The sequence below is a fragment of the Petaurus breviceps genome, unplaced genomic scaffold, assembly GCF_028583685.1.
Source record: "Petaurus breviceps papuanus isolate PSGF00001 unplaced genomic scaffold, PetGlider_PUasm1.0 490, whole genome shotgun sequence".
In the NCBI taxonomy this organism is placed as follows: Eukaryota; Metazoa; Chordata; class Mammalia; order Diprotodontia; family Petauridae; genus Petaurus; species Petaurus breviceps.
In genome coordinates, this window is record NW_027186352.1 from 14,436,532 (window position 1) to 14,462,426 (window position 25,895).

The 25,895-nt window shown below is 41.2% G+C and overlaps 1 protein-coding gene and 1 pseudogene across 2 annotated transcripts in view; one reads left to right on the forward strand and one right to left on the reverse strand.

Moving 5' to 3' along the window:
- Nucleotides 1-25,895, forward strand: part of PRKG1 (protein kinase cGMP-dependent 1) — a 1,429,727-nt gene that overhangs the window by 148,335 nt on the left and 1,255,497 nt on the right. The gene's annotated exons all lie outside the window — the stretch shown is intronic.
- On the reverse strand, nucleotides 427-1,219 carry LOC138172009 (homeobox protein NANOG-like; annotated as a pseudogene).

The following is a 25,895-nucleotide window of genomic DNA, read 5'->3' on the forward strand; positions in this document are numbered from 1 at the left end:
AGCTTTAACTTACCTAATGATAATATTTTACCAAAACTCTAGCTTGAAAAACACAGTCACCAAACCCTGCTGACATGTCCTTTCTCATGACTTGCTTTTTGTACCTTTGCTTCCCACTGAGGCTGTTTCATCCTGTCATTTAGATTAGGATTCTGAAAGTCATAGACTTTCTGAATAGTTAAATAGGGCCTAAATCTGGAGCTAGCCAGCACACTCTGGAGAGCATTGAAATCTTCTGTCTGCAAGATTTACCTTCACAACCACAACAGTCACCTAATAAAGATATTGAAAAGGAGAGGAATCACAGCAGGGAAGGGAAACCATTGGTAGAGAAAGGTCTGGAAAGAGTACTTCAGTGTGTGTGTGTGTGTGTGTGTGTGTGTGTGTGTGTGTGTGTGTGTGTGTGTGTGTGTGGTATTAGAACTGCTAATTGTCTGTGGTTACCCTACTGACTGGGGCTGTATCACACTCACTAGTATGATTCCCATAGGTGGCCTACAAATCCTTGGCAGAATACGGGTGCAGGAATATCCGGTTCTGGGAAAGCTCTCTTGCCATCATTCTGGAGCTGGTTATTATTCCAAGTGTGCTTGCTCTCAACTGGGAGGTTTCCAGAAGGGTTTGCCATATAGTCCCAATGAAATAGAGTAGTGGCTTTAGTACTCTCCAAGAGCTAATCCTTTCTGAACCACACTGTTGCCATTTTTGGACTACATGGTATCTTTCTGCCATCTTTGGCTTCATTCTCTTGTTCTGAAATCAGGTGTTTGTGTGTTTGTGAGTCAAGTTCAAGTTCTCAGCCACATTTCAGATCTGCTCTGGGCTAAGGTTGTTTTGTTCCATGAATCTCCTGTTGAGCACATTCAGTTGAGCCTGAGAGAACAATGTCCTCATGTTGGATTTTTTGTTTTTTTTTGAGCAGGCTCTGGTCTTTTTTTCCCTAATGGATCTTGTTTGTTCTGGGAGGAAAGGTTACTTGAAGTAGGGTTAATAGTAGAGTCAGGGATATCCTGAATTAATATATCCCTGAATAAAGGAGAATGTAAGAAATTGTGCATGGATAGAGCTTTTCTGGATTTTGTATTTGGAAATTTTAGTAAGAGCATGGGGAGGTAAATGCCTTTGGCTGGGATGCAGAGATCCAGGTATTGTCAGGCTAGGTGGAATTGCCTTCAGGCTGGCATACCTGGTATTTCAGTGAGTGAGGGCAGGAACTCATGTTTTAGGGGAGATGCTCAATGGAAAAGTTCAGCATGGAAAATTAGAAGATGTTTGACAAATTGTCAGATAGATAAAAATTGGACAGAAATTAGATAAAAATTGGGAGATAGACTTGAAATGACAGAGAGTCTTTCCCCAGTGTAAGAAAATGAGCTGAAAATGGAGCATGTTTACTTTAGGGACTTTAAGAGGAAGAGAGAAAAACAGTGAATGTAGTCTAGTCACAGGGAACCAAGAGAACCAAGACATGGAGGTGGGATATAGGTTGTCATTTATGAGGAATGGAATTTGAGGGGTGTCTGTGGTTGACCCATAAATACTTAAAACCACAAATGGCAAAAACCACAATGGCAAAGGATACTTGCAGAGAAATGATAAGCTGCTTTAGAGGAAGGCAAAGGACACTGGGACTCAATTCCACTTATGGAGAAAAAGCTCATTTTTATTTTATGTGTCTTTTGAATGTTTGAAGTCAAATAGTTTTGTTGTATGACCAATAATTATTTTATTAAAAGTTAGGAACAAATGGATGTTTGATGACTCTTACTTCCTCTCTTTAGGATAGAGGTCTATGTTTTGACCTATATGGTACTGTTAACTTGTTTTGATTGAATCAGTCAAGCCAACTAAATTTACCTTTCCCTCTTTCTTGTTCTTGCTTCTCCCAATTCCTTTCTTCTTCTTCTCTCTCTCTCTCTCTCTCTCTCTCTCTCTCTCTCTCTCTCCCTCCCTCCCTCCTCTTTATCTTCCTTCCCTACTCCCTTTTTCCTCCACTTTCTTCCCTCTCCCTCTTCTCTTATCTCACTATAGAATTTAGACAGAGGAATGTTTTGATAGTGACCCCAACCCCTTCTGATTCTAGTTATATGATTTCAGACAAGTTAATTAATCTCTCTGAACATCAGTTTCCTCATACTGAAATAGGAGTTGTATTTGTACTACTCATTTCACTGGGTTGTTAGGAGGAAAACATTCAGCAAACATCTAAACATCAAGTAAATGAGGATGGTCATTATTATTAACCTCCATTTTTTCAGACTCAGCCAGAGAAGCACAGTGGCATTCTCCAAATTACACAGTAATTAGGGTTTGGGAATGAGGTGTTCAGTCTCCATAGCCATTATTCTTCCCACTACAATTTTGCAAACATAACTTAACTGAAAATATTAGCCTACCTGGGCTTAGAGAAATGAAGAAGTCACTGCATAATTATACCTGAAAAAAACATCCAATGAATTAGTCTGGATGATCTTCTGACCAATGATGGATGATGGATGCTCACTTTCTGACTTGCTCAGTTAAGACCACCTTGCCCATCGAAAGAGCTGAGCTAGATTATGGGGCCTTTTTTCTTTGAAGGCAGACATCACTGTTCCTGGAGGGATCAGGAGGAGAGGGCAGTGACAGGTTCAAAATAATCTCCTTACAGGAGATGCTGCCTAAACCCCAGGAGTTTCTCCCTGAATTCTGTTGAGGAGTAGCTGACCCCATAATGTTTACCTTTTTCATATTAGGGGACCTTGTTCTGGATAGGGAAGCTGTACCAGCATCCTTATGTGACAATAGCAATCCCTCGTTTCACGTTTCCTCCTGTTCAGCCAGTTGCTGGTTTCCTTGGAAACCAGGGATGGAGAACAGACTGCTGAGCCAAACTTTCGCTTGGTTACTAGTTAGGCAAGCTGACAGCCAAAAATCAGCTTTAAGGTTTTAAAGCAGAGAAATTCACCATCAGTCAAGAGAATGCTGCCTTTTTTTTTTGTCTTTAGCAGCAAAGGGAAAAGAAGTCTTGAAATAAAAAAGGTTTCTTCTTAAACAATGAGCTCATCACATTTTTGCCTCCAATCTCGTTCCCAAAACCACATTTCCCTTCTGCTTGTCATTCAATTTGTAAGCACGTTTGTCGGAGACAGTCTAGTTAAATTTTACAAAACCATTGTGACTATCGAAGCTTTGGTCCATTATCTGGATTCTTTGGGAGACGTGGATTTGATGATTAAAGAACCAGAGTGCTCTGTTTTCTTCAGATATTTAATTTTCCTGATGCGGGAAGAAATTCAGGGGAAAATTAGAAAAATAAATGCAACCCATCAGATTTGTAATCTGATTCTGAGTTTGCTCTTCAAGACATTTTTATGGCCATAATGCGTGATATTAGCATTAGAACCAAGTTAAGTGATTTCCATTGCACAAATATATATATTCATCTCTACCAACCCTAGAGACCCAGACAATTGATTTTTAAAAAAATCATGTCAGCATATTATAGTGTGACTCAATATATACCAGGTGAATTTGACAGAAATTGGAATAAAAAATGGTGAAAGCTCTGTGGGCTTTAGCTTGGCAGTCATGGGGGCTAATTTGGATTCAGCAGTTACTAACAGCACTTTATTAATTGGAGATATGGAACAGTGATTTCTGTCTCCTGAATCAACCTTCCAGTTCTCTTGTTGACTACCTGAAATCACAAACTTTGCCTTTGATGATCAGAATCGAGATGTGTCTAATTCACTAAACCTGCAGAAGGGTGGGAGGAGAATGGTCTGACACTCACTCACTGTGAAATGTCGGAGAAGTTCTTGGAAGTTTTCCGAGCCTGGTTGTCAGTGAGGCCCTCCTGGCCCTACAAGCAGCTTGTTTTCATTTTGAATGTATTTTCTGTTTGTTTCTGTGTGGACTTGTTTCTTCTTGAGGGAAGGGGCAGCCTTTTTGCTGGTTAGTTTGTTTCTGTATTCTCAGCACCTAGCTTGCTGCCTGGTACATAACCTTATTTAATGTTTATTATCAATCTATTAAAAGGGGGGAGGCATGATAAGCAATCTAATTCATTGGAAGTTCAGAAACATTTATTAAATACCTATTAGGTGCAGAATATGGGCAAAGGAACTGTCTCCTTTCTCTCTCATTTAGATTCTTTCAATATAAAAAACACTTATTAAATGCCAGCAAGATTCTAGAGACAAGGTTAAGACAAAAGTAAAATGATTCCTGTCATCAAGGAGTCTACATTCTACTGAAGAAATGTAACCTGTGGATAGACAGGTAAATACAGAAATATACAAAGTAAATAATGAAGTTTCCATTTCCTCGCATGGAAAACAAGGAGGTGAACTTTGTGTCTCTAAGATCTTAGTTCTGTTCATGAGGTTGTTAATTGTAGTTAAGAGGCAAAGAAAATACCCCATGTAGTTTTTTCAACAAGGGAAACAAGCACATAGATGTTTCCCTCTCTCCCCAAAAGCCTCCAGTAAAAGGAGACTAGTTTCTTGAGTGATGTTAGTTAGATGAGTTTGTATCTTTTTGAAAAATGCAACTTGTTATTCCCTTTGGTGTAGGGAGTGTCCAATGAGGAAACTTCCTGCACGAATGGAGATCTGAGCCTGCCAGGGACACCGAGATGTCAAGGGGCTTACCCAGGACCATGTAGTGAGTAGAGTCAGAGGCAGGATTTCAACCCAGCCAAGTTTTTCTGACACTTGGGCCAATTCTTCATTCCCAAGGCCACCATACCTCCCTCCAAATACATAAAAAGCTGTGTATTTTTATGAGAGAGCTCCTTAAATAGCAACCAGAATAAAACTCTTATAATTTTTGAAAAGTTCTGTTAATTCCTGTTACCCAGGAGTCCCAGTTTTATCCTCTCTTCTCTGTCTTAGGCAATTACTGGCCCAGTTTGGGGCACCCTCACCTAAACAGAGAAGTTCTTATTAGGTTACTCTCTGCCCAACCTTTCCTCCCCAACCCTCCATCCCATCTCCTACTGAGCTACTCCAATGGATAGGCCTGAAACACATGTCACAGGTCAGTTCTCTTTTCAAGAAGATTCAACGATTCCCTCTTGCCCTTGGGATAGAATTCAAAGTCCCTGACTTTTGAAAGTCCTTCACAGTCTTGCTCTGAGGCATCTTTCCAGACACATTTCATGTGACTCCTCCCCATTCTGTCCCTGCTCTGGCAGACTCTGCTTCCTAATATTTCCTTCCTGCCTTTGCACAGGCCCTCTCAGATGCCAGGCATGCACCCTCTCCTCACTTTGACCCTTTGTCAAGGCTGAGCTCAGGCAGCATCACATCATATATGACACCTTTTCTTGTCTCCCCTCTCCCTCTTCCTCCATTAGTTAGTTTGGCATACTCTGTGCTCCCCTGTCTCCTTTTGTGCCATTTGCCTCCTGTCTTTGAGGATGGGCTGCTTCAGCTCTGTCTTTCCATCTCTAGTACCTAGCAGAGTGCCTGGAACATAGGAGGCATTTAATAAAAGGTTTTTAAATTTGATTGAATATAATTCATAGAAAAGTTGGTTATAAATAGAAACACACAGATTTAGGTTGAACTACCTTCAGCAAAGCCCAAATTTCTGGGTTCAAATCTTGACTCATTCACTTTCTGGCTCTGTAATTTTGGGCAAATTTCTCCTTTCTCCAAGCTTCTGTCCAATAAGGGTATTGGCATCCCTGATCCCTATATTGGATGAGCTTTCTCTAAAGCCTCATGGTTCCTAAGCAGTAGGAATATTGTGAACATTCTATTTCAGAAAAATAAAAAAGTTGCCAACCCTTCAATAAAAAAATTATTTTTACTGAACATAGCTCTCCATCCCTGTGAAAGGAGCTATTTATATTGTGGCAGTTGGCATTGCACCTCTGAGTGGCACACTTGGAATCCAGAAATACATCAGGAGAGAAGGGGATTCCCAAGAGAGCGCCCCGAGAAGCCAGCCTCTGGCTTACAATGGCGCTCCTGTGACCCTCTGGACTAGCTAACGATCTGTTGCTACCTCCTGACCTCTAGGCCAGCCTATACATGTTTGCGAACGGCATTTTTCTTCCTCAAGCCCGAGCAGCCTGGCCTTTGGGGTCCTCCAGAATCCAAGCTTCCCTGGAAGTAGGCCCACCTTATTCTAAACTGGCTTCTCCTAGGGATATTTCCATCCCTGCATGCCTGTCTTGAACTAGTCTTCTCAGGCTGCCCTCTAGCCAGGTATTTCAATTTAATGGACATCTCTTAGACCCCTGCCAAGCCACTGTAGTCAAGGAATGGTGGTTGGCTTTGGGGGATACAAAGACCCAAGGAAAACCAGGTCCTGCCTTCATGGAACTTATAGTCAGTTTTTAGGGGGGTGGCAAGTACAGTATGCAAACAGCTAAACATAGACACAATGACTTGGGGAGAATGGAAAAAGCATTAAAGAGGGGTTCTCAAAAGAAACTTCTAGGTGGTGGCACATGACTTGAGCTGCCTGAGGATTGCCATGTCGAAGTCTTTTATTTTTCACATATGGAAATGGAGATACAGAAAAAAAGAAGTCATTCACTTAAGGTAACACAGTGAGTGGGTAAGAGAGGTAGCCAAGTTAGGCAGTTAATTGACCTGGTGGTGGACTTGGAGTGCTGGAGCCCTGAGTTCAAATCCTAGCTCACATGCTTACCAGCTCTTTGACTTGGGGCAAGTCAATGAACTTTTCAGACCCTCAGTTTTCCTACTATGTTAAGTGAGGATAATAACAGCACCCACCTGACAGGGTTAATGTGGGGAGCAAGTAAGATAACATATGGAAAGCACTTTGGAAACCTCCTCTGTCAGACATTGTCATTACTGGCTTTAACTCCAAACCTGAACTTTTTCTACCAAGTTCGGACAGTAATTCTACTATCCTTCACAATGCATAATTCAGGATCTGACCTAGAAAGGGTGGCCGAGAGGCCCATTTAGCCAGGGCCCTATCTTCCTGGGGCTTCCAGGGACATGGGGTGAAGGTAGGCTACTTTTTGCTTATCCTTAAAGAGATCTGCCCAATTTGCCTTCCCCCCATTTGGGATCAGCCCTGGCTGGTCATTGTGGAAGTCTGAGGCCAGCAGGTGACGTGCTGAGTCTCTGGACCAATCATTTAGGCTGGCTTGTCTTGACTGAAGTTTGGCAGGAGTGGAAATAGAGGCTAGAGGCAGCATGCTTAGTGTTGGGTGGTCTACCTGCCAGGGCTGTGGCTGGGAGTCCAAGGATTCAAATCACCTTGTCTCCTGAGAGTCTCCTCAAGGAAGAACTCCCAGGCCTTGGCCTCTGTCTCCAGACTGGCTCAAGCCCAGCTGAGACCCTCCCACCTTTGGGCTTTTTCCAACTGGGTCTGCCTGATCAGCTCCCTGACCTCCCCCAGGCCAAGCTTCCACAGGGTGGCAGATGTTTCTGTGGCATTCCATGAAAAGCCTCCAGTACACGAGCTTACAAAGGCAGCACTTTCCAGGTCACAACTTACTGCTTTTGGCCAAAGGCCACAGTTAAGACTCAGAAACCAAAGAGCCAGTACAGTGTGATCTTTAAAATAAATTATAAGGATCAAAACAGAACTAAGTTGAAGTGAGACAGTTTAAAAATAGGTAACATTTCACAGTTAATTTCAGAAAATAAACCTTCTGACCAATAATATATCACTGTGCTGACTAAAATGGCATTAGATCTGAGTTTAGAAGTGACTGGAGCAGAAAGAGGGATTAAAGGTCACATAGATCTCCATGAATTAAACCTGGATGCTGTTCTACTTGACACCCCCAGGCAGCCCTCTCTGCACTGCATTGTGGGGTGGAGGTGCCTCTGTGCTCTCACTGGAGGAGCCCACTTTCTGACAGGTCTGCCTGACCTGGAAAGACCCCACATTTGGGGTCCAGGGATGCACCATGTGTCCAGGACCAGGGAATGAGTCTAGCTAAGGATGGAGAGTTTTAGGACAAGCTTGGCACAGTGACCTTCTAAAGTGAAGAGCAGACTGTGGAACCTCCTTACTTGCTTGCTCAGTAACCTCCAGTGGCTCCCTGTTGCCTTCAGGATCATATATCAAATGTTCTGTTTGACATTTAAAGCCCCATCCTAACTTTCCAGTTGTCTCTCTCTTGACTATCCTCCACATTCTCTTTAACCTAACAAACTGTCTACTTACTGTCACTGGAACACAACATTCTGCCCTCGACTCCATGTCTTGCACTGGCTGGCCCCCAGGCCTGCAGTTCTCTCCTTCCCTGGCTTCCTTGGCTTCCTTGAAGACTTGGCTCAACCCTGCCTTTTGTAAGAAGCCTTTGACCAGTCCCTCTACTGCTGTTCCCTGCTCTAGAGCTTACCTCCCATTGACACTGTATCTTGTGAGTACTTAGTTAGGCCCATGTTATCTTGACCATTGGAATGGGAACTTCTTGGAGGCCTTAATTTGTATTCTCATACATAGGACAGTGCCTGGAACATAGTAAACCCTTAGATACTTGTTGACTGACTGGTGACAAGATCTGAAAAAACCTTAAAAGTCATTTAGTCAAGGTGAGGAAACTGAGACCCAGAGAGATTAAGTGACATAGCCACCTAGTGGCAGAGCCAGACTTGAGCTCCTGGCTCTGACTCTTGAAAATCACCTATTAAATCAAAGAAGAAGGGAACTAGACACATAGGTGGAATTGTTTGTCCTTAGGGTACCTAATTGAAAACTTGATTGTTTAATGTCTAATTCACCCTCTAGGAAATTGTGATTCTATTTTGAGAAATAGAATCACAGAATCCCTAAAAGGCAGCATTGGTCTAAACCTCAGCAGCTGTCTAATCCAACCCCTCCTAGAAACGGAATCATCTTTGCAGCAAGTTTGAGTGGTGGCAACTCAACTTCTTCCTGAACATGCTGAATGAGGGTTCTTTGCCCATTCAGGTCACTGTTTCCATGTTCCCTCTTAAATCTGGAACTTCCCATGTATTGAGTGGTCATCTCAAGGGACTCCCAGATGTACATATCTAACCAAAAGCTTTCCTCCTTGCTCCAGTCCCATATCATCATTTTCCTATTGAATATTCAGAGCAGGATGTTTCATAAGCATCTCAAACTCAACACAGCTAATCTCCTTTCTCCCAAACTCTGCCTTCTTCCAAGCATCCCTGTTTCTTTTGAGGGCACCACCCATCTTCCATATTCTTAGGTTGATGACCTCAGTTTCCTCTCTCACTCCTCACTCTCACTAACCCTATATACCCAAACACCTCTTCAGTCCCTCACACACATCTCCCCTTGTCTCCATCCACACGGACATACCCCCCGCTTTAGGTCCTTACCACCTCCAGCCTTGAACCATTGCACTCTACTCCTCCCTTGTCTTCCTTCCTCATTTCTCCCCTTCCAAAGTCATCCTCCAGTGATTTTCCTAAAGTATAGGTCTGAATAGGTTGCCTTTTTGCCCACTACTTTCTTGTTGTTTACTAGTTACCTCCAGGACAAACTACACCCTCCTCTATTTATTAAAGCTCTTCTTAATCTGGCCCCATCCAATCCTATCTTTCCAACTTTATAAGTTACTGCCTTCCTTGTACTCTTTGGTCCAGACACACTGTTCTTGTGATCCCTTACCTGTGACACTCCATTTCCAGTCTCCACGCCCTTGTACTGGCTCTCCCTCATGAGTGGCATGGTTTTCTTTTCACCTTCCTTGAGTCTTCTCTTTTCCAGGTGAAACCTTTTCATTTCCTTCAACCAATGCTCATGTGACATGAACTCAGGGCTCTTTGCCATGGTCATTGCCTTCCCCTGGAGGCATTTTAATGTCCTTTCTGAAATGTAGTGCGTATAAATGAGCTCAATACTCTAGACATGCTTAGCCCTGGACAGAGTTTAATAGAATTCTCACCTCTGTATTCTAGTGAGCTGTTCTCTGATTGCAAGCATCCCTATCATACTATTGACTGATCATGAACTTGCAGTCCACTAATACACCCAGATCTTCTCCAGGCAGACTGATTTTTAAGTATCTTTGTGCTATATTGCATTTTTAAAGATAATTTCTTAAATCAGGTGTAAGACTAATTGGAAACCTAATAATCTGATTTGTAGGGAGACACGTTTAGAAATGGAAGGTATCTTGAGGGTCACCTGATCTGGGGACTTCTTTTTTTTTAAATAATTAAATGGAGGCTCAGAGAGGTCAAATAAATTTGCCTAAAGTCATGCAGGAACTGGGTGGCAAAGTCAAGATTCAAATCAAGCTTTTTTGATCCCCAATCCAGAGTCTTTTCCAATGGAACAATCCAAGTGAACATGAATATGGGAAAAGAATAACATCAAAAAATAGTTACATTGAGAAATATATTTTGGAACAAGATGTATTTGGCCTTGGACAATATATTGCCCCTGTATAATTTTAATTCAGTTCTGTCTTAATTATTTGTATCAATGACAAATGGATTCTGTGAAATTAGTTGGTTGAAAAGAGGCAAACAATATTATTTTCTTAACAATTCGGTTTATTTTTTTTCACTTTCAAATTCTCTCTCTCCTCCTTTCTTTTCCTTTTTCCACCCATTGAGAAGCCAAGAAAAGCAAAGACCATTACAAATATATATGGTCATGCAAACCAATTTTCATCATTAGCCAGGTCTCACAAAAGGAAAGAAAAAGAGAAGAAAATGTGTTTCATTTTGAGTTCATCAGTTCTTTATATGGAAGTTGGTAACATGTTCTACCATGAGCCCATTGGAATTGTGGTTTGTTATAAAGAAGCAATACTTAGCCCATTCAATGGTTAGTTGAAAAACAAATGTAATTAGAATATTTAGGGTTAAAGTCATGTATCCTTCCTGCTCATTTTCCCCCAGATTAATATGCTTTCTGGTCCCTTTCTTGCCCCACTTCCCTTTACTTTACATTCCTCCCGACTTTGGGGTCTTTCTGGACACTATCTTTTGTACTTAGAGATGAAATGATCTGGGCTCATGTCCTCCCTCTGATACTTGCAAAGTTTGGGGCCATGAATGGGTCAAGGAGGCTCAGTTTCCTCATCTATGGAATACAAATGGTAGTGCTTCTGACAAAGGTCTTCTGAAAAATAGGTCTTCTTTAAAAAAATTGGCACTGTACCAAGTCCCGTAACACACACTTTTGTGTTAACTTGACAGAAGTCAACCAAAGTAACCCAACAGGAAAAACAAAGCGAACAAAAAATAACCATTGTTCATATCATGTCATACAGCTGGGTGGGCAACCAATTCACTTAATCCATTGACTTATGTGTCCCAGAAACATGCCAGATGCATATGTTGGGCCAAGAATGCAATGAAATGTCGCTGGGCTGGGTCAGTTTTGGAAAACAAGGGTGTACACAGAATCATCCGCTGGGGATCCGTTGCTTGTTGGCACAAAGTAAAAGAAAAACAAAACGGAACAAGCCCAAAGTCATCTTTTTAATGCCACTTTTTCCTGGAGATGCTATTGGTTGTAGATCATGGAACACCAGGATTTCCATAGGATCAGAATAAAAGGTCAGCCAAAGAGTGATGAAGAAGTGCCTGGTAGGGTCAGTAGGCTGTAACGTGATAGTTATGGAGACATATCATTGAACAAGAACCAACTTAGGTTGGTTGACCAGAAAAGGAGCTTGGTTAGAAATGTTGGGAAGAAGGAGAGATCACAGGTGGATGGCAGGAATGCTGTACTTGGACCCGTCAAATATGAAAAATAACAGAAGAAATCTGTTGGGTCAGGCTCCTGTGGAAAATGTGCAGAGAGAAATGGAAACAAATTCTCCTGAATGAGAAGACATGGTTGGCTTGTGAATTGCCCTAGAAGGGAGAGTGTCCAAACCAAGGACCTGACCTGACAAGTCAAGGCATTCCTGACTGCCTCAGTTTCCTCTTTAAAATGGGGGTAATGATAGCATGTGGTTCACATTTTGGTGAGAGGAGCAAATGAGATAATAAACATAAAGTACTTTGCAAATCCCCAAATGCTAGGCACATCTTAATTATTATTATATAGAAATAAACATATTATTCTTTCTAATGTAGCACACCTAGTGAATTCCTATTCTAGTTATTTTTAGGCAAATAGTGCACTTAAAGTATCACTTCTTTTGTACAGAAATAGGGAGAATATAAGTATATCTATCCTCTCTCTATATCATCTGTATACATGTCTAAATCTATATTATGTCTATATCTGCATATAAGAGTGTGACTAACACCCATTTCAAGATAGAAATTATTAGAATATGCAAAAAGAAAGAATACAGCCTATATTTTAAATAATGATCCTGGTTTTTCCTGTTTTGAATTGGACATTAATCCAAGACCATCTCTAGAGAATGTTGAACTCTGGTTTCTTAAAAATACACTGCCTATTTTAGCCATATCATAAAAATAAATCTTTATTTTTGCTAACAAGATCATGAGTTTGCATTTTTTCAGATTTAACCATCTTGGATTAAATTTATTATCCAATGGTGTCTAAAAAAAGACTTGTTAATCATATGGGCTTTGTTGTATATATCCCATGAAATTTTTGCATTTCGGTAATTGAAAAATGGCTAAGTAACCCATTAGTTAGGTCCCATTTGTGAATAGGTGGGTCAGCTGTGTCCAAAGGAGGATCAAATCTTTTTTCCACATGTGCACAGCCCCAGTTACACACATGTAAATAGATGTTACTGGATTTGTAGTGCCCCCTATCTGTAGTCTTGTTACTTGGAGAAGACATTTCTGGCAATTCAACTACTTGCATAAACTTTGAGGGGAAAGTTTGCTATTTTATTTTTGTTCACCTTAGTGGAAAGGACTGAGGATCTTCCTTTGGCAAACTGAGAATGTGTTTAATCTTCATAGGTTAGACTGTCAGATTATGAACACTCATGTTCAATATTAAGTTTATGGACATCACAATAAATAGTCCTCATTCATAAGACGCTTTCCAGTTATTCCTTAACAACCTCTGAGCTAAGTAATGCAATCTTTTCATTATTTTTCTATAACATCAATGATGGATTCACTGGATTTGGAGTCAAAGAACATGGATTTGAATCTAGGCTATGTAGCTTAAAACCCTGTCTAGTTTTGGCTAAGTGACTTCACATCTCTGGGACTCAGTTTACTCATTTGTAAAATGAGATATGGATTAGTTACTCTTAACTCTCCTACCTCAATTCTACTATGTGGCAGGCCCTGTGACAATAAAGACAAGGGAGTAATAAGTAGGGAAAAATGATATTTACAAAAATAGATATATACACAATAGATAACAAGACTTTTTTTAAGACTGGGGGAGGCATTAAAAGGCGGAAGGATCAGGAGAGGCTTCATGTAAGGTTGGAGTGTTGAAGGAAAGGAAGGATTCTGTGAAATAGAGAGGAGGAGTGAGTGTGATCCAGGCACAAGGGGATGGACAGCAAATAGAAGATCATGAGAACAAGAGTGAGTGTTATGTGGGAATGACCATGAGAAGACTCAATTGACTAGCTCATGGTATGCATGAAGGGCAGTAATATAGAAAGGGCTTTAAGGGTAATCTGAGGCCAAGTGAAGAGAGACTTGAAAAACTAAATAGAGGAGCTTATTCAATCTTTTATTTTGGAGGGGAGAAGGCAGGGCAATTGGGGTTTAGTGACTTGCCCAAGATCACAAAACTAATAAGTATGTCAATTGTCTGAGGCCGGATTTGAACTCAGGTCCTCCTGAGGGCCTGGGTTCTATTCACTGTGCCACCTATCTGCCTAGTAATTTGATCTAAGAAACAACAGGCAGCCTCTGCAATTTATTTAGGTGGGGGCATGAAGGGGGAGCGACATGATTGCTCCTAAGGCAAATCACTTTAAAAGCTGAGTGGAAGATTGTTCAGAATGAGGAGCCAATTGAGACAGTGAGATAAATGAGAAGACTTTTGTAATAGTTTAGGTGACAGGTGTTTATGACTGTGACTCCATTACCTGACCTCCAAGAGCTTACGTGGTTTGTGCAGGACTCGGGGGCTGATGGCTAGTAAGACAGCCATGTGACTCCAGGTCCACTGCTCTGACCACTGCATCTCAGTGTTCCCCCTGCACAGATTTGGAATTCCTTCCATGGTAACATCTGCCCTCCTCCAAATCTCCACAAATGTCTGAAAGAAACTTTCAAGATCATCTAGTTCAATTCCTTAGTTTTACAGATAAGGACACTGAGGCTCCTAGAGGCAAGGTAAACTATCCAAGGGCAATGGAAGGGGACAATCATTTCTTAGGTATCTGCTATGTGCCAGGTGCTTCTACAAACGTGATCTCATTTGCTCTTCAGAACAACCCTGAGAAGCTGGTGCTGTTATTATCATCCCCCATTTTACAGTTCAGGAAACTGAGGCAAACAGAGGTTGAATGACTTGCCCAGGGTCACACAGCTAGAAAATATCTGACTCATGCTGCATTTGAACTTGCTGACTCCAGGACAAGCCCTCGAACCACTGTAACACATAGCTACCTCTTGCAGCTGAGATGGAGTAGAGCTGAGATTTGAATCCATATCCTCTGACTTTAAGTCTATTACCTATTCTACAGTGACAAACTGAGCTGGAGGGGACCTTGACAGTCATGGAGACCCAAATGTAAAAGGGATGTTCCATGTCCTTTGGAAAGTGCATCCAAGGGAGCTGTCCTCATGACTGTTTTCTTTAAAACCTCAAAAGATCATTGATTTTGTTGGCATGTGTAGACCCTCTGCCAGTGTAGACCATTTCAGTACCTTCATGATTAGCACATTTGGTACCTAACCTTATAGAGGAGGGAGAAAGGATGACCACTCTGTGACCCCTTCCCTGGTGATGAGTCTCTCTGAAATGACCTAAGTTGGTTCTTGGGTTTTTTTCATTTTCAAAGACTTTCCCTTGAAATTTGCCCAGCTTCCATTCTCTCTCCATGCATGTTTATGTGTATACACACACACACACCTTACACATGCAGACACATAGACATATATTTGTTGGGCATTCTTATTTGTTTTTTTCTCATTGCTTTTTAAAATATTAATTGGCAATATGGGTATAGAGGATGTTAAGAAGCAGGGAGCTGTTTAGAGTCTCTAGGGTGTGATCGGTGCCCTTCATTTTGACCTCTCCCTTCTGTGACAGCTCATCTGGCAGAATCAGTTATCTATAGCTTTAAAATGACCCCCCACCGCCTTTTCTGGAGAAAATGTTGTAGTTCATGGAGAACCCTCAACAGCATCTTGTTTTCCTTTGGCAGTCTCACATTTGGCAGTGTATCATTTACCTTCTGCTTTCTCAGGATGAGTCAATGCTTCCCCCCACCCCCACCCCAGGAATATAATTTGCATTGGACACAGTTGGGGTGGGGGTTCTCTGCTGCCACTGTAGCATGTTCATGAAAGGAGGTGATTAAATGCCAGGGCAGCCCATCCTGAGCAAAGGCATTATCTTCACCAGCTAGCAGTGCATTACCTATGGAAGGAAAGTAATTATCTTTTGCTGGCATTCTGTTTTCTGGAGACAAAGGGAGATGAAATTCTTCTTTTGTTAACATGGCAGTTCTTCCAAGTAGATTGTCCTGGCAGAATGATAGCCTGTGGCCACTCTGATGCAGCTTCTTATCTGACATGGTGTGCCGGGGGATCCATACATAATATAAGGGCACAAATTACATCCTATATGTGGAAAGGGACTTCAAGATTCTTTAGTCCAATCTCCTCACTTTACAAAGGAGGAAACTGGGGCTCAGAGAAGGCAAGGGACTTAGCCATGCTAGCACAGCATGACCAGGTTTGGGATGGCATAGGGAACTGAGCATTGCATGGAAGAGTCAAGCAGACTTGGATTCATGTTGTACCTGAGGTAATTCACTAGTTCTGACCTCTTGGCAGGGTGCTTCACCTGTCAGCTGAGCAGCTTAGGCTCAGTGGCTTCTGAGGCCCCTTCCAAATCACTGGATTTGCAGCTGCTTGCCTTGTACTTACATCACACATTGATTCTTGTTTGCCTCAGTGGTCTTGGGTAAGTGCTTTCCCATTTCTGACCCTTAGTTTCCTCCTCTGTAAGAAAATCAGGTGGAAACTAAATGATGTCAAAATTCCATTCTAGTTTGAAATCTGTGACTCCTGATTCCCTGATTCCAAATGCAGTGTTCTTTTCCCAACACTAAGCAGCCTTTCATTAGAGAGTTAAGGAAAAGACATTATATAATGAGAAACTCCATTAATTTCCTAGATTATTCAGCCATTTGTGGGAAATTAAGTGGGTGAGCTTGATTTGTGCCAACTGCCAGCATTAACAAGCATTCCTGAACTTGTAGCCCTGGCCATTCTCCATAGTGGTGATTGTTAGGCATTAGACATGAGGAAAGATTGGCCCTGACCCCCTTGTCACTGGAGTTTGGCTTCTTCCATTGTCCCCACATCTGGTGAACCTTCTGCTCTACAAGGATCATTATCTCCCCCTCAAATACTCTTGGCAGCTATTTCAGAAACATCTGGTGCTCTAGCCCAAACAAACTTGCCACCCCTCACAAAATGAAAATGTCGCTTGGCACTTCATGCTGTGGTTTTCTTCTTGGGGTCTTTTTCATCTGGGAGTCCAACACGTATTCCTTAGAGTTGCTGCACCTCTGACATGGTAAAGGGCAGAGCACACATGGGTGGAGGGTGATGAAGCTAATTTGAATCATGCCACTCTGACCTCTTGAAACTGCCCCTCCCAGTATCCATCTTGGTTTGATACCATGGAGGAAATGTTACCATTTCACAGCCCAGTACCACCAGAGTTGACTGAAAAACTGAGCAAAAATTGTTCCCCCTAAATCCCTCCTCATCTGATCAGTTACCTTGGGACATCTTTTCTGCCATTCTTCCAAATAAAAAAACTCCTGCTTCATTTGTTTGCTGCTTTTTATGCCACTGCTCTCTTGGTGGTACTATGTGGGGGTGAATCATAGAAAAGGACAGCTTCAGAAAAGGCACAGATGAATGTGAACCAAAGGGCAATGAAAAGATGTAGGGGGATGTAAGTAGGCTGAAGCATATTTCCAATGATCACTTGTGCAGTTAAGGTTTTGTAAAATACATTAAATCACAGATTTAAAGAATCTCAGAGATCATCTAGTCCAAAGCTCTTATTTTGGAGTTAAGGGAAATAAGGACAAGAGAGGGGGAAGGCACTTACCCAAAGCCTAGTGATGCCCACTTACCCCCAAGGATGCCATCATCATCATTTAGGACTTGGATAACTGGAAATCAAAGTAGATTGGGCATGTAGAGAGATCAAAGAGGCAGTAGACGGACAGCTCGAGTACTATCCCATCTCTCAAATTTTGCAGCAGTCATAGGGAAGACTCTAGTACTTTCAGAGAAGATTTGTGGAAAGACAAGAATCACAGAAGAAGTGCAAAGATGAAATGGAGACATTGTGATCTGTTTGGATTGAGTACCCACACAGTTGAGATCACCCATCCATTGAGATATTGCAGTGGAGAATTGGATTTAATTTTGGTCAGCATGATTAAAGCTGGGTTTTGATAAGTTGGAGGGCTATCAGAAAATGGCAGCCAGGATGGCCAGGGGTATGGAGCTGGTCCTGCCACACTACAGTTAGATGCAGACTTAGGGGTATTTGGTCTGGGGGGTGATCACAGCCTTCGAGTATCTGAAGGACTGACATTCAGAAGAGGAATTTGATGTGTTTTGACTGGACCCAGAAGAAAGAACCATGTGTGGTTTATGGATGGGTATTGCAAAAAGGAAGACATACTCCTGATAAAAAGGAGAACAAATGCTTCCTAACTATGAGAGCTTTCCAAAAGTACAGTCGGTTGCCTTAGAAGGTAGTGGGTTTTCATTCACTAGAGGTGTGCAAATCAAGAATTAATGACCATTTGTCAACAATTTGTCAGGGGGTCCCTTTTTCAGATTTAAATTGGCCAAGAAATCTGCCAAACTCCTGTCCAGCTCTGAAATTCTGTTACTATACATTTGTAGAATAGTCTTTATGAAATGGAAGTCGAAGTGCAGCATTTTCCAGGTTTCTTTATTGACTTTTAATAACACCGAGTCCCAGAGTAGCTCCTGCTGCCTCAGAGAATGGCCTGCTCCCTCCCTAGTCTCTGGGGATGGAAGAAAAGGTTGTTTCTTGTTCTTGCTGCTGTTTATAGGGGGACATACCATGAAGCTGAAAGCACAGAGGTCCAAGTCCAAGGCATCTTGCAGCTCCTCAGCACTCATTGGTGGGTCCCAGGCTGCCCATTTCTGCTGGAAAGGGCACTGAGAGCATCCAAGTTTCTTTGTCATTGCCTTGTTAGACAATCATGAAAATCAAGTCTGAGTTCTTCTCTTAGTAGATTATTTGGTAAAAAAGAGAGAGTTCCAGGCTGAGTTGGAAGGTCTGGGTCCCAGTCTTAATTCTCCCATGAGCTGGCAGGTGATGTTGGCTCATTTATTTTCATTCACTTACCTTCTGTAAAACTCAGAATGTTAGAATAGAAGGAGTTCCAAAATTCTTTGAATCTATGAAAAATAAAATAGGTTATAAATAGCGGTATGGTATTATAGTATAGTAATATAGCAACATAGTATGGTATTACTATAGTAATAGTTGTATAGCAGTAGTAGTATAGTTAATGTAATAGTATACAACATAGCAGTAAAACAGATTACCAGGCTTTTGCAGGGGAAGCAGATATTTAATATAGGATTCAGGTCTTTCCTCTGACATTTATTAGATGAGTGATCACAAAGCCTCTCAGATTTCAGTTGCTTCATATATAAAATCAGGCTACTAACCATAAGTCAGTGTGAGAATTGAATGAAATTTTGTGCATGAATTACAAAAGCAAGCCTTTTGGTTTTATTTCTCAGTTATCCAGATCTCCAGGATGTCTTTGGTATAGAAAACTCTCAGTTTAGAAACTTTCTCCACCAATGTCAATGGGTATCTTCTCAGTAATTGGTAACATTAAAGAATGACTTGGGGGAACAGAGAGGTTAATGGTTCCACAACCAGCAAGAGGCAAGGGTGGAACTTGGATTCAGGTTTTCCCTCCATTCATCAGCCCATTCTTCCTCTCTGAGATGTAACTCAGAGAGCTGTATAAATGGTAGCTAAAATGATCCTGGTGCTTTCAGTTGGGTAGAGGTCACCCCCTTCCCCCCCCAAAATGGCAATGTCCCAGAGCCTTCACATATGGCAGAAATCATATTGACAGCTAGAAAATTTGGACCTAATTTCTACTACTAACCCATCTCCAGCACCCTGGCTTTTGTGTGGCTGATCCCATAAGCTTGGAAGGCGTTCCCTCTGCCCCTCTCTCCCTTCCTTGAAGGTTCAGCTTCAGTATTGTTTCCTAAGAAGTCATCCCTAATACTGAGAGTTACTCATGCTCACTCCTTTCTTAAAATCTTATGTGCATACTTACTTACCTATGAGCAGGTGTATGATATGAGAGAAAGAGAGGTGGCCTCAGATAAAACAAGTTATGGGGTCTCTGACACATACTGTCTGTGTGACTCTGGACAAGTCACTTAGCTTTTCAGTGACCCAGGTAACTCTCTAAGACTACAATATTCCAGGGATTTTGCTGATTTGCCTTGATAGTGGAATATGAACTCTGGACTGCCCTGTGCCAGTAACATCACAGGCTCAGGTCCTGTCCTCCTTCTTTATCTGTATGTTGGATCTGTGGGAGCATCGAAGGTCTTTGAAGATAGACACTCTTTTTCATTTTGTCTTTGTATTTTCCAATACCTAATAAAGTACCTCCCTTTCCGTCAGTTTGCTAAGAAAGGCTTCCTGAGAGCTGTTGAATTATATAGGAAAGAACATTGAGTCTTGTAGTTTGAAGATCTGAGTTCAGATCTGCCCTCGGATATTTACTCCCCATGTCACCTTAGGCAAGGCATTGCCACCATGGCCCTCCCCTTGAGCATCTGCAGAAATAGGCCTCTGCTAGTTCTAGATCTATGATCATATGATTAAGCAAGCTAATTTCCCGAGGGAGAGATCACAAACAACTTCTGCTTCAAGTCTGGGAGTCCTCCTACTAAACCTGATGCTTCTTCAACAGGGAAAGAAAGATCACAAGCCCAGATGTCCCAGACAAAGGGAATGAGATGAAACTGGCAGTGTCATATTTCTCAGTAGCCTTGAATGGCAGGCAAGGGAATGTGAAATTGACTAAACTGTCACTAGAAGACTTTTGAGCAGAGAGGAGATCAATACATAAAGTCTGGCAACAGCAGAAAGGATGAATTAAAGAGGGGGAAAGAATGGCAGCAGGAAGAGGATTGAGGAAACTATTGTATTCACCCAGGACAATCAGTCAATAAACATTTATTAAGCACTTACTGTGCACCAGGTACTTTTCTAAGCAATGGGTTTACAAAGGAAGGGGAAAGGACAGTCGTAGATCCCAAAGGGCTCACAGTCTGCGGGCGTTCTTTATGTTGTTTTTCCTCTTGTGTGTCCTTCTGGCAGTCTTATAAAGCCTAATACTGCTGTCATTTGTTGGCTACACTCAAAATGTAAGGAAAGACTCAATGTCAGTGAAAGGTTAGTGAAAACAGTGGTGTCATTTTCCCTATCCAAGTTCACAGACTCCCTGAAATATATCCATGGACCCCAGGTTAAGAAACCCTGGTCTAAGGGGATAGTAATGAGGGCTTGAATGAGGATTATAGCTGTTGGATTAAGCAAGAAATGAATAGCATGGAAATGTGTAGCAGCAAGCACCCCAGCGTCCCCAGGGTGGCTGCCAACACAGGTTCTTGGATCTGCTTTGTTAAAGGAAAGCAACTCAAAATGGGTTAACAAGCTTACTTTAATCAGTCAGACATATATCGTTTACCTCATTCGGGGGAAAAAGGTCAGCACCCTGAACTTCAAAGTATACAGGCAGAATTATCAAGACAGAAACAGATCAAGTAGACAGATTTCCAAACTGTCCAACCATTACATCCATAACCAATCAACATCTGGGTTTCAACATCTGGGTTTTTCAAAGCCAGGGGGCTCTGGACAACGGTTTCCCAGAACCCATTTCAAATCACAGAACACTTCTCAAAGTGAGCCCCAAAACAAAGCCTCACATCAGGGCTTATATAGCCTTCTCCTGGCTCAGAGAATGTAACAACCTTATTGACCCACTGGCCAATCAAAAAGTATCTACTGAAAAACAAGCCTCCCACCCCAGGCTCCAGGTGCCCTTTAGCCTAGGGGCAGGGAAGATCTTCAAAATTTACATTCCCATTACAAAATGAAAGGAAGAGACAGATTTTATTTTCTTTACCATAATATTTTGAAATAGCTACATCTCTCCAGAGTCCTAAACTTATAGTGACATTTTCCTCCCTTTGTTTTCAGCTCTCTCTCTCTCTCTCTCTCTCTCTCTCTCTCTCTCTCTCTCTCTCAGAAACATACACACACACCAGACAAAACAAAAAAGAAAACAAAAGTCAGCCCAGGATGTTTCCTGATAAGAAGACAATCAATACTGATTAGAATGAGTCAGAATACCATCTCCTAGTCAAATTAAATTTTGCACACACTCCTAAGTTACACACACACACACACACTCCCAATTCTTTTGCAAAAGCTTTTGACCTTTGTCCTTAAAGGATACAGGATGAGATCACTTGCCCAAAGCAGACAGAGGAGCTTGAGGCAGTAGGTGAGTTATCTTTATCCTTACTCCAGCAAAGGGTCCCAGAGAAAAAGTCCTAATTTACATTTAGCCTCCTTTTGTCATAAATCACATGATCAGCTCTGCTCTGTGCCTTTGCTTCAAGAGACAAATGCTGCTGAAAGCCTTTAACTTGGAGCAGAGATGCAGAATAGGGCAAAAAATGGACAACATGGGAAATTCATGACATCCACAGGACATCTGGGCTGAGCAAGTATGGGGGAGCCAGTGGGTCATGTTTTGAGTTCTAGTAGGCTACACCAAATTTGAAATTAATTGCTGTTGATTTTCTTTTTTTGATGAACCTCAGTGGGATCTTATTCTTTATTTTTATATTTTATACCATTGCAACTGAAATGAAATGTATGGGTTAGATGCAAGGTGAGAACCCTGGGTCTAACCCTAATTTTCTCTGACTGTCCCTCATGCCTGGAATGCCCTCCCTTCTCATCTCTACCTCCTGGCCCCCTTAGCTTCCATCAAGTCCCAGCTAATGTCCTCCTTTCCACAAGAAGCCTTTCCCAATCCCTTAATTCTAGGGACTTCGTTCTATTGATGATATCAGCTGATCTGATATATTGTTTGTACATAGTTTATTTCCATGTCGTCTCCCCCATTTGGCTGGGAGCTCCCCAGCACTTGGTATAGTCCCTGGAATATAGTAGACAATTTATGCTCATTGACTGATGACATGGTAAATGGAAATGGTGATAGTCCAGAGTTAACCTCAAAGTCAATGAGACTTGGGTGAAGTCTTGGGTCTTCCACATACTGGCTCTTTGTCTCTGGGAAACTCTTGGTAACTCTCTAAGACCATAAATTGTAGAGAAGGTGCCCATCTGCTTTGATAAAGGTAATTTATTTCCTATACCAACGAAATCACAGGTAGAATCCCTATTCTGCTCATGTATTAGAAATGAGATTTTCTTATATTTAACAAAAATGAAAAAAAAAACAGCCCACTATTCTTAAAACTGAATTGTTCAAAATTCAGTGTTCATTGATCCAGGCTGGTATGAACAGTAATTATAAACAGGAAAATATTTAAGTCTGACAGAAACAAATATTCTTCAATGATTGGAATATCCATCATTATTCAGTAATAGTAGCTTCCTGAAAAAAAATGCATTTTAATCCCTGTGTGACCATTATGGGGCTATGGCTGAGGAAATATTGTCTGAGGAAATTCTAATGGTGACCAGTGACATCTATGAAAACAGCCAAACCTCCAGCTGAGACTTTTCTAGGGTTCTAGAACCTTGAGGATGAAGTCCTTTAATGTAATGATTTAAAAATGATCATGCAATTGATAAGCTTGTCACATTTTCACGTTGACAGCATTTGTTCTCAGTCCTTCTGCAGGGGAGAAATACCTGCCTAGTTAGCAGGGACAGTTCATTAAAATAGAGATTTCCAAGTTGTAGTGCTACTGAAAAAAATCTAAACTCTAGCCATAGAATGAAAACTCTCAGAAGACAGGGTTGGTTTTATTTGTATCTTTCTCCCCTTGGAGTTTAGCATGGTGCCTGACAGAAGGTCCTGGCACAGAGAAAGCACTTAGTGAATGATTATTCACAGACTGATGCCCACAGCTCAAGTGAGCTATCACTCCCATGTTGGTCAAACCCACGTCCCCTCCCCCTCTCAGCATGGCTGGCGTTGCAAGTTGTCTCCCCACTAAGCCATGATGTGCCAAGGGCTTCCTTTGTTCGCCTCTCCCCCAAGAGGTGGGAGGGAGAATCATCAACAATCTTGGTGGATCGTGACATTTATCATATTTTTCAAGTATTTCAATGTTTTTCTTTATAATCTTGTGATCCTTGTATTAATAATTCTGGTTCTGCTTACTTAATTGCATCAGTTCATGCAAGTTTTTCTAGGATTCTTTGAATACATCTCTTGAAATTTCTTATGATACAATAATATTTTATTCATATATCATTCTAGAATTTGCAGGGATCTAATCTTTCTAGTTATCTGTCCCTGTGAAAAAGAGCCATTATAAATATTTTTGTGAATATGGGGCCTTTCCCTCAGGCTTTGAGGTCTTGGTGGTATAGATCCCATAGTTGTATTGCTGGGTGAAAAGGTAGACACAGTTTAGAGATTTATTTGTTTTGCCTAATTCCAAATGGCTTTCCAAAATATTGAGATTGATTTATAGTTTCAACATAGCACTTGCCTTTTCCCAGCTTCTCTAACATTTGCCATTTTCCATTTTATGTCATCTTTTCCAATCTGATGGACATGAGAGGGAGGCTCAGAGTTGTTTCAGTTTGCCTGTCTTCTATTTGAGGCATTTTTTGTGTAGTTGTTGATAGCTTAGATTTCTTTGTCCTTGAGAATTGCCTGCTTCTATCTTTGATCAGTTATCTATTAGAAGATAAATCTTTTCTTACAAATTTGTATTAATTCCTTATACATTCTGAATAGCAGAGTTTTATCAGAGACATATTTTTCCTAGGCACTTGTTTCCTTTTAATTCTATTGCATGCTTTTGTTTGTGAAAAATGTTTCAATTTCACATAACCAAATTGTGTAGTTTGGCGAGGTGGTAGAGTGGATAGAATGCTGAGTGTGGGGTCAGGAAGAACTTCCTGGAGTTCAAATTCAGCCTCAAATACTTACTAGCTGAGTGACCTTGGGCAAGCTATATAGCTTCTGCCTCAGTTTTCTCATTTGTAAAATAGTGACAATAACAGAAATTTCCTCCTAGGTTTGCTGCAAGGATAAAATCAGGTAAAAATTATAAAGTCCTTATCACAGTGCTTTGGACAGCACAAGTGCTATATAAATATTAGCTGCTACCACCACCATCTCTTGAAAGTTCTCTTTTCTAACTTGTTCAAAAATTCTTCTCTTTCTTTTGTTAAAGATAGTGCATTCCCTTCCAATTTGTTTATTTTTCTCTATTTTTAATTTATGGAATAAAACAAGCATTTTAATAACATAGTACAATAAAAAGATGATTGCACATGAAACTGCAAATCTACTATGTACAACTTGCTATTTCTTTCAAGTATACAACATTATCATGTAAATTTCTTTTTTCCTTCCCTCCCCCACCCTAGAGATGGCTTCCATTAGACACAAATAGTATATATGTAAAATTATTCCGAACATACATCTATTTAGCAGTTCTTTCTCTGGATGCAGACAACATCTTTCTTCCTACATCCTTTATTTGGACATTTTCAATTTGGACATTTTCAATAGACAACTTATTCACTCAAAGTCTTTCTTAAAACAATATTGTTATTACTCAATAAACCTCAGTGGCTTCCTATTGTCTCCAGGACTGAATACAAATTCTTGTGTTTGGTGTTTGAAGCCTTTTAGAACCTAGTTTTACCTCTAGTTTTGAGTTTTCATATACCTTACCCATCTCCCTCCTACTCTTTTTTTTTACTTTTTTGGAGGGAGGAAGGCAGGGCAATTGGGGTTAAGTGACTTGCCCAAGGTCACATGGCTAGTAAGTGTTAAGTGTTTGAGGCCGAATTTGAACTCAGGTCCTCCTGACTCCAGGGCCGGTGCTCTATTCACTCCCTCCTATTCTTTAATCCTGTGACTCTGGCCTCCTGTCTGTTCCACAAACAAGACCCTCCATCTCTCAGCTCTGGCCATTTTCTCTGGCTGTGCCCCAAGTCAAGGATGCTGTCCCTCTTCATTTCTGCCTCCCAGCTTCCTTCAAGTCCCAAATAAAATCTCATTGAAAATTCTATTTTCTCCTGGAAGTCTTTTCCATTTTCAGTTGTAGTGCCTTTCCTCTTTTGGCTCCTAATTTTACTCTACATACCTTATTTGCACATGTTTGTTTGCTTGCTATCTCCCCCATTAGATTGTGAGCTCCTTGAGGGCAGGGAATGACTTTTGCCTTTTTTATTCCCAATATTTAACACAGCGCCTAGACCATGGTATGCCTTTGATGAATGTTTGTAGACTCACTTATTGACATGTGCTATGTTCCAAGCACTGTGCGAAGTGCTTTACAAATATTCCATTTGATCCTCAGAACAAACCTGCGAGGCAGGTGCTATTGCTACCTCTATTTTACAATTGAAGAAACTGAGGCAGATAGTGGTTATAAGACTGCACCCAGGATCATATAGCTGGGAAGAATCTAAAGCAAAATTTGAATTCAGATCTTCTGGGCTAAATTTGGGCCCAGTATTCTATCCGCTGGACCACCTAGATGCCTAAGGAGGCTTTGACTTATCTTGAAAGCCAGGGAAGCCAGGAAGCAGAG